Here is a 9,704-nt window from a genome sequence, read left to right on the forward strand (position 1 = left end):
CGTCAGGCATTAGGAGTCCCGATTGACCATTTTCACCCATCCGACATTAGGAGTCCCGGTTGGATATTTCTATAAAAAGTGAAATAAAAATATTATAAAATAAAACACTAAAAAGCACAAGTAAAAACACATCCAATGAATAAAGCAAATAATAATGCAAATGGGTCCCACATTCCATTATCACACACCCCAATTATTACATACTCAAACTTTTCTTAAAACCCACACCCAACTCAACCAGGACTCCTAATGCCGGACGGAGGGAGTATTAACTATGTCCCACGATAGGAGTCATATTTTGGCTTGGGCGGAATTTTAAGAAATGTAAAGAAAAATGAGCTAAAAAAATAGTGGAATATGAATCTCACTTTTATACACTCCATTAGTTTTAAAATGAAATATGAATAGATTGAGTTAGTGGGGTCTACTTAGTATTTACTCCCTCCGTCCCTAAATGGATAACATTTGAAATGACATAAGTTTTAATGCACAATTGGTAAAGTAAGAGAGAGAAAAATGATTGAAGTATTATTAGTGGAGAATGAGACACACCTTATCAAAAAGAAAAAAAATTAAATAGAATTGGTATATTTTTAAGGGATATCCCAAAATTGTAAATATAGTCTATTTTTTAGGGACGGATGGAGTATAATAAAAATAAAAAAAAATAAAAACTCTTATTGTAATAAAGGCCAAAATAACAAGTAGGCTCTTAAGAGGAAGATAGTGTAATTAATTGTATTGATATATACTCATTTCATGTTATTTAAAATGTCCATATTCTTGAATAGTAACAGAATTTTAGGTAGAATATGATAAGGCAGAGTTATAAAAGTGATTAAATATTTCTATAATATAAGAAGAGAGAAGAGAAAAATATTTTTTTTCAAATATAAAAAATGAATGAGAGAAATTAAAAAGAAGAAGCGGGTCGAACTTAATGAGTACGACTTGAAAAAGAGAATTGAGCAGGCATTTAAAAATCCCAAAGTCCCAAGAAGCTTTGCTGCTCATCGTCAAACTCAGCAGCAGCAGCCGTATTCTCTCTTTCTCTGTAGCTGAATTTGGAATTTGGGAGGAACTTGGTTTGCGATTATGGCCGCAACTACCATCTCTGTCTCCACCCACTACCGTTCTTCATCTTCGCCTTATCCCAATTTGTCCTCTCTTTCGTCTCACCAGAATCCCAATAATTTTATATTTCCTGCCACTTCTCCTAAACTAGCAACTGCTTCTTTGCCATTCAACTCCACCGCTTCTCCTTCTATAGCTTCCATGCAAGATGGTTGGTTATCTAATTCCCCAAATTATCAAGCTCATGCCAGTTTTTGTGTTTGATTTTCTTTCTGAAGACTGTGTTTTGGACTTAAATTGATATGCGGATTCACGATTTTAGATGTTTTGATGTTTTTGTAGACTTTTATAAATTGAATTGGTGAAACCTATAACTCACTTGTGAATTTTGAGCTTTTGTGTTTCATTCTTTTTGAAGAATCCATAGTAAGAAAGGGATAATATTCATAGCGTGGTTGTGTTTATTGTGTCACAATTTGTCACTAGTGCTGTGTAATCTGCTATGCCATTTGAGGATTTAATCGAATCGAATAAATTATGTAGGTTCTTTGGCTGCAACCGTTGCTGGACTGCAAAACGAAGCTCCTTTGAAAAAATTGAAAGATGGGCTGACCTCAGTTAAAGAGAACACACAGCTTAGTAATTTTGATGTTAATGATGGTAAATCAACTACAAGTATTACTGTTGTAGGGGCCTCTGGGGATCTTGCAAAGAAGAAGATATTTCCTGCTCTTTTTGCACTATACTATGAGGATTGCCTACCTGAGGTCTGTTTGCAATCAATCCTATGGGATTTGTATAGTGTTTTTGGGGGAAACCTAAAATACTTGCTCTTATCTGCTAGATTTCCACCTAATGGATGTTTATTAAATGTTTTGTTTGTTTCAGCATTTCACTATCTTTGGTTATGCCCGTAGTAAGATGACAGATGCTGAACTAAGAAATATGGTTAGCAAGACTCTTACTTGCAGAATTGATAAGAGGTATCGCTGCTGCCTTCTACTTTTAGTTTTTGTTTTTAGGATTTGGTGCACTTATTGTTATGGGGGACTCGACTGGGTGTTGATTTAAAGAATTGTAACATGTATATAGGGAAAATTGTGGTGAAAAGATGGAACAGTTCCTTCAAAGATGTTTCTACCACTCTGGTCAATATGATTCTCTGGAGAATTTTGCTGAGCTTGATGAGATACTAAAGGAGCATGAGGTAGTGGGTCACTGAGCTTTTAATTTTTCTTATATTCTAATATGTGAACACATTATTCTCATGAGTCACAGCCCACAATAAATATTTCTACTTATAATAAACATTACTCGAGTAATTTGACAAGAGCTACTTGTCGGAGTCTGTGGCTCTGCCTTCATTTTCTTCTCTTTTCATTATTGTGGTGCACAATCACTGTCTAGGTACATAATGTTAGAAGAAACTGAAAACTTAGGATTGATGGAACTGCATCCATATCAAACAGTGCTTTGTGAATGCTAACTTCATGTTTCCTGGCACATTGTCATGGGGCTGTAAAATCATTATATATTACTGAAGATACAATGATGGTTGGCTTCTGTAGGCTGGTCGGGTTTCAAATCGGCTATTTTATTTGTCTATCCCACCAAACATATTCGTAAATGCTGTAAAATGTGCCAGTCTCTCTGCTTCTGCTTCTGCTGGCTGGACTAGGGTCATTGTTGAAAAACCATTTGGCCGGGATTCTGAATCTTCGGCTGCTTTGACTAAATCTTTAAAGCAATACCTGGACGAGGATCAGATTTTTAGGTAGGCTTTGTTTTATCTCTATGTGAATGCAGTTTAGGGTTATGATGTATGTTTCAGGTAGAATCTGATTTGCTATTTTTACTTGTGATAATTCTCTTGTTACAGGATAGATCACTACCTAGGAAAGGAGCTAGTGGAGAACCTCTCTGTCCTTCGCTTCTCCAATCTTATTTTTGAACCCTTATGGTCAAGACAGTATATAAGGAATGTTCAATTGATATTCTCCGAGGACTTTGGCACTGAAGGAAGGGGAGGGTAACTGTCTGTTTAATTTTATGCTGAACGAATTCTAATGACTAGTATCTGGAACCATGCTTATTAATCTTTTTTGTTATGTGCCAGCTACTTTGACCACTACGGAATCATGAGAGACATAATGCAAAATCATCTGCTTCAAATATTGGCCCTCTTTGCCATGGAAACACCTGTCAGTTTGGATGCTGAAGATATCAGAAATGAAAAGGTTTCTCTTTGTGCATATTTTTGTTTGACTCGTATTTTTTTTTCTGCTTAGAGCAATGCTAATTCTTCATGGATTACAGGTTAAAGTTTTGCGCTCCATGAGACCTATAAGAGTCGATGATGTAATCATAGGGCAGTATAAGAGTCACACAAGAGGAGGCGTCTCATACCCGGGATATACAGATGACAAAACCGTTCCCAAAAATAGTTTAACCCAACTTTTGCTGCTGCTGCACTTTTCATAGATAATGCAAGATGGGATGGTGTGCCTTTTTTAATGAAAGCTGGAAAAGCTTTACATGATAAAAGGTATAGCAAAGCCAAGATATATGATATATGCAGTATCGCTTCATTCTAAAGAAATATATGTAGAATCAACTCAGGGTTGCCACTAGTTTCTTATTTACCCTACTAACTCGGAGCTTGATGCTTAAATGTATTCCTTTTCTTAGGGCTGAAATAAGGGTGCAGTTCAGACATGTACCTGGTAATTTATACAATCGAAACTCTGGGACTGATCTGGACCTAGCAACAAATGAGCTTGTAATCCGGGTTCAGCCTGATGAAGCTATTTATTTGAAGATTAATAACAAAGTCCCGGGGCTAGGGATGAGATTGGACCGAAGCAATCTTAATCTTCTTTATAAAGCAAGGTATTAACGAGAATTTTCAATTATTTTAAGTTTTAGTCATTAATTTACTTGTCTTGGCACACAATTGCCTACAAGATCCCTGAAAGTGTTGTTTTTTAACTCATAACGTTTAGGGGCTGAAATGTTGGTTGAGGTTTTGGGACTGTAGTTTATTATCTTGTGTTGCGTAGGTACTCTAAGGAGATACCTGATGCATATGAGAGACTTCTACTGGATGCTGTTGAAGGTGAGAGGAGACTCTTCATCAGGAGTGATGAATTAGATGCTGCGTGGGCACTTTTCACCCCTGTATTGAAGGATCTCGAAGAAAAGAAAAAGATCCCCGAGTATTATCCTTATGGAAGTCGAGGACCAGTGGGGGCTCATTACCTTGCAGCCAGATACAACGTGAAGTGGGGTGATCTTGGGGTTGACGAATAGCATCAGAGTCCAAGAATATATATATGAAATCTGCACTTCACTAGTCACAGGTTCATGCATCTCTCATTTGCTCAATTTGCTGTTTTGCTGTTTTGCTGCTTTGCTGTTTTACAAGATTTTCAAATTTGGGTTTAGTTGAGGAGAAAGAAATGTAGATTGTATCTTGTTATGGACATGTACACCTATGCAGGGAATAAACTTGAGTAAACTATCTTGTAAAATTCCAGAAACTACATAGTTAATGACATCAAAGTTTTCCAATTTTCTATCCTATAACTGATTGCATTGTAAATGTGAATTCAAAGGAAAGAGTAAATTGAATGATGGATATTGTTCTTTCTAAATCCCAATATTTGAATGGGAATGTTCCAAAACATGGGCAGATAATTCTCTTGTACAATTGTCACCATGATTTGCTAATTTACAACAATTATCAGAGGTGCAGTCTGAATCAGCAAAAATGTATAAATTTCAGATACAATTAGATGTTATCATGCAGTTTTCACTATACTTAGAGATGGAATAGATGATAAGAGCTATGGATTACTAGGGGGAGGATGTGGAAACCATGTACTCGGATCCCAGAAATTGACCATCGGTGGTGGTGCAGGAGGAGGAACAGATGGAAATGGAAAAGGCAGAGACGGAGGATTTGGAGGAAATGGGAAGTAAGGGAAAGGCGGAAGCTGAGGCAGCGGGGGGAGCTGGGGAAGTGGAGGCAATGGCGGCCAAGGGAATACGTTGTAGGGAGGAAAGAAAAACTTGGAAGTATTGAATAATGCTGGACTGGGAATCCCGCAGAGGGTGAGATTTCTCTGTGGTGGTTTGTAAGTCAAGGCGCCTAACGTGTAAGTGCAGGCGTTGGTTCGGTTCGATCTGAGTGTAATGTGCGATGAAATGGTTTTCACGGCTGGGAGATTGCAATTGGTGATGGGTGCGGAGAGAGAGAGAGAGCAAAGTTGCCTTGCACAGTGACTGGATGGTGGGATGTCGGGTGCAGTCGACGCCGCCATCAACAAGAGGAATCTCCACTCTGTATATTCCAAATCTATCTGTGCTTCTGTTCACTGAGAATGATATATCTTCCCTGCTCCTTGCCCATCTTCTTTTCATTTTGCACTCGATGTTAACATCGACACCTGCACCGAACTGAATCGAATCACTCTCCAAGTCCAATTTATATTTTGAATGAATGATGTGAACATACCTGGCAAGAAGTAGGTATGGTTGGAGAAAGTATTCTGAGAGCATACGTCGGAACCTAGCACGCTAATGTGCGTGGCGGGCTGAGCTGCGGAGAGAGAGAATGATGATGGAATGAAACATGGCTGTCAAGATTCAGTGAAGTGAAGTTGCAAATATTTCATATTTATATAAGAAGGTAAAGTTAAGATGAGACCATTAAATTCAAGAATGCTTTTCTTTCTGTTTGGATGCAGTAACTTCATTCTCTGCTTACTTTAGTTATGAAATCTCATAAACAATCTTCACATCCATTTTTACTTTTATAATTGCAATGCCAATTGTAACTCTCTGTGTATGAAATTTAGCTGCTCAATTTCATACCTTCAATATGTTTAGTTATCCTAAAATTCTACAGCTTTCAATTTCATAAATATTTGTATTACTATTAGCTGGGAAAGGCAACAACAAGCTTCTATGGTGTAGTGGTTAGCACTCTGGACTTTGATTCGATTTTTTTTCCAAAATCATAGTTTTTCCTTTTAGTATATGGAAATTGTATTAGTGATAGAATCATAGCACCACATTCTCTTCGTTTTGAAGTGAGGACGACGACGTAAGTTAAAATGTGTAACTTTTGATGCATGACCAATTGCCCAATTCCAACTGGGGATTTAAATTTTAAACTTGCAAAAAATAGCTGATTTGAAATCCAAAGGACTTCTTGTATAAAATATTCATAATACCAAACACATGATTTAAAATTTATTGAAACTTGTCAATATTTTATTTTAATTTTATCAATCTTAAATTAATTAGATTTTTTACAGGTCAAGATTTATATAAATTAGAATTTATTCAACAACTTAAGCTTTATTAAATATCATTCATAGACGTTTTAAAAAGGTTATACTAGTATTTAGTGATATATATTTTTTTTATTTTTATATTAGATTTATTTGATTTTTATACGTGAATAAATAGGTGAATTTTTATCATTAGTTTTTCGCTCATTTAGCCTGTTGGACTAGCCACAAAGCCTAATGTTTAAAATTAAGATTGTAAATTTCTAATCTGAAATTTCAGTCTGATAATTCAATAATAAAGCTAACCCAAAACTTGTCATACTCCATTTTGCCATTTCGAAACGTTCCCGATTTAAAGGTAAAATGAATTCACCTTTCACAAACTTTTTCCTCTCATAAGTAAAATTATTAATTTCTTTAAATCTGTATCGAGTTAAAATGAGTCTTTTAAATTGAACAGATGAGAATTTCATAAATATATAGTGTTTAAAGTGGAGGACCGCCAAAATTGATCTACCTATAATACCATGAAGTGAATTGTGAGCTGTGGAGCCGTGAATTGCAAGATCTTACGAAATAATAATAACAATAATAATTTATATTGAAAATGAGATGCAATAAATGAAGTGAGTTCCCCTCCAAATCATAATTAGATTATAATAATGAGAAATGAGGAGGCAAAAGGGTTGCTGCCTCCTCATTTATATTTTACATTAATCTTGTCGTGTTTAAGTTGGCTCTAAACTCTTGATTGTCAAGCACTGTTTATTCTACATTCTTGGCAATATGAGAGACGCCACAACATTCATAATTTATTGTAGCCACACAAAAATCACACTAATTCTCTTTAATTCTCTCTCTCTCTCTCTATGTATATACGTTTAATTATTTGGTGTTTTATGAGGACAATATATGAAGTGAATTTGGAATTGAAATGTATGAGCTGCAATGGCGCCAAATGTATGGAGAATTCAAGATATACATGCATGCATTGTTCATTCAATCATGCAACCAAATGATTGCTCTGATTTTACCCCTAATCATATTAATAGATATACACATTTGCGTCACCACAATTATTTGCTTGACATTGACACATCAAACATTATACATACATCACTATTTCATTAATCATATCCTTGATTTAGTTGTGCCGTGATATTTAGCCCAACACACCACATTACCAATGCACTACTATTAAATTATGCATGCCGTTTTGAATATTTCAAAAATTGATAATTTATTTATTGATACTAGGAGTAGGACAACATATTATTCTCAATAAACCAATTTTATTTATCTTTTTTACTACACAACTCATCATTTTCTCTATTCACAACATATTTAATAATCGTTAATATTAGTACTACTAAAAATGTATTAAAACTCATTTGGAGACAACGAGCTTGATTTATCTCATTCACCCTCATCAACAACAATGATTATAATGGTAATATAAAAGTGAGTAGCGTATGTTGAGGTGTCTTACGTGTCCATGCAAAATTTTTGGATCCACTTTCACATAATAAACCCAAAAATACATACTAGTACTAGTACTAGTACAAATGAATGATATCGACACATTTTATCATTCAAAACGTAAGCGCTCCAAATGGGCATGAAAAGGAGGAAATAAAACCTAATTAATTATAAGTTCAAATGAAATGCCATTCTAATTTCATGCTTAAAGTAGTGAACCCCCTATTTCCTTCCACCACTACAAACTGCGTGACAAACAAAGGCATTAATTAATATACTATCAATTCTATTTAACTTTCATTATTTGATGAAGAGGAAATATTTTACTAATTGTGACAATATGTAACATTTCTAAGACACAGATTTTCGTTATATTCCCTCCGTCTCCCAAAAATTAAGAGCTTTTGAAACGATACGGGGTTTAATGTAAAATTGGGAAAGTAATAGAGAGATAGACAGAAAGTGAGCTAGTAAAAAATGGGTGGTTCTACTTAATTAGAGAGAAAGAAGTTTCCTTATATAGAAAGTTTATATTTCAGAGAATGGACCAAAAAGGGAAAGTTTCTATTTTTCCAGGGGATGGAGGGAGTGTGTATTACTCTTCATTCAATGAAAGTTACCACCCCCACCATCCTGAAAATATTTTGCTATTTTCGTCTTTCTTACCAAGTTCGCCATATTTCACTACTTATTTTGGCGGTGGATATTCTCACTTGCATTTTATTACTCTAGTATATAAAGTAGAATCCACATTTAACTAATTTTTTAATCTATTTTTCATTACATCAGGGACGGACCTAGGCATGGGCCAAGCCGCCGCTCCAGCGGGGGCTTAGCCGGTGCCGGACCCAATACTGACCATGGCAGCTCCGGCGCTCTCTGCCTGTGCCGACGTGAAGAACCCAAAGGCCAAATGTGATTTTACGTTTTTTTACAGATAGAGTAGAAGAGGAGAGAGGGTAGAGGGAGAAGGGAATGATTTACTTTACAGTTGTAATGTGGGGACCACTTTAATTTCTTCTTCTCTAGTGTGTTAATTGGATTTGGAAAAAAAATATCCATATAAATTTTGTGATCTTGTCATTTGATTCAATATTATGCTTTTTTACTTGTTTTCCTATTTATATTTTAGGAAATTGCTTAGTTTATTGTAATAATGTACTTTTTGAATATCTTTGATTTTACTGTATTTCTCTATTAATATAAAAAGTAATTAATAGTAATTTAAATTATAAAATTTAATTAAATTTTAGTCAATCTACTAGGTCTAAAATTAAAATATGTAATATAATTTTTAAAATTTTTTCACTTGTAACTATTGTTTAAAATTAGAATATTAAATTATGATTTTTTTTATAATTTTTTTCACTTGTCTTATTGTGTACAAAATGCTCCATCGACTTAGGATGCTATTTAAAAAGATGCATTTTGACTAAAATTAATATTTTTTCTTCTCTTATTTTAATGAAATAACATTGTTTTAAATATAACCAAAAGACAGACATATGTACAAGGAGAAGACATCATAGGAAAGTTAAAATTTCATAATTTAATATTTTGATTTAAAATGTTGTGTTATTATTTGACTAAACTTTGTGAAATAAGTAGGAAATGTAAGATTTACGAAAATATCATTTTTATGAAGTATTATTAGTATATATTTTTTAGAATTTTAGCCCTGGCTTATATAAATATTTAGTTCCGTCCCTGGGCAGGATGAATGATTTTTTTATGGTACTATTTTCTACACATGTCATGCAACAAGGATGTCTTCTTCTTCGATATCCCCCACCTGACCCCTCTCTCTCTATATATATACATTATATAAGCACAAGAAGCAGCTCGTCCCATATT

The 9,704-nt window shown here is 34.6% G+C and overlaps 1 pseudogene; it reads left to right on the top strand.

The window, feature by feature from the left end:
* Nucleotides 1-889: 889 nt before the first annotated feature.
* LOC121756148 lies at nt 890-4,656 on the top strand (annotated as a pseudogene).
* The last annotated feature ends 5,048 nt before the right edge of the window (nt 4,657-9,704 follow it).

The sequence above is a fragment of the Salvia splendens genome, chromosome 11, assembly GCF_004379255.2.
Source record: "Salvia splendens isolate huo1 chromosome 11, SspV2, whole genome shotgun sequence".
NCBI classification, from domain to species: domain Eukaryota; kingdom Viridiplantae; phylum Streptophyta; class Magnoliopsida; order Lamiales; family Lamiaceae; genus Salvia; species Salvia splendens.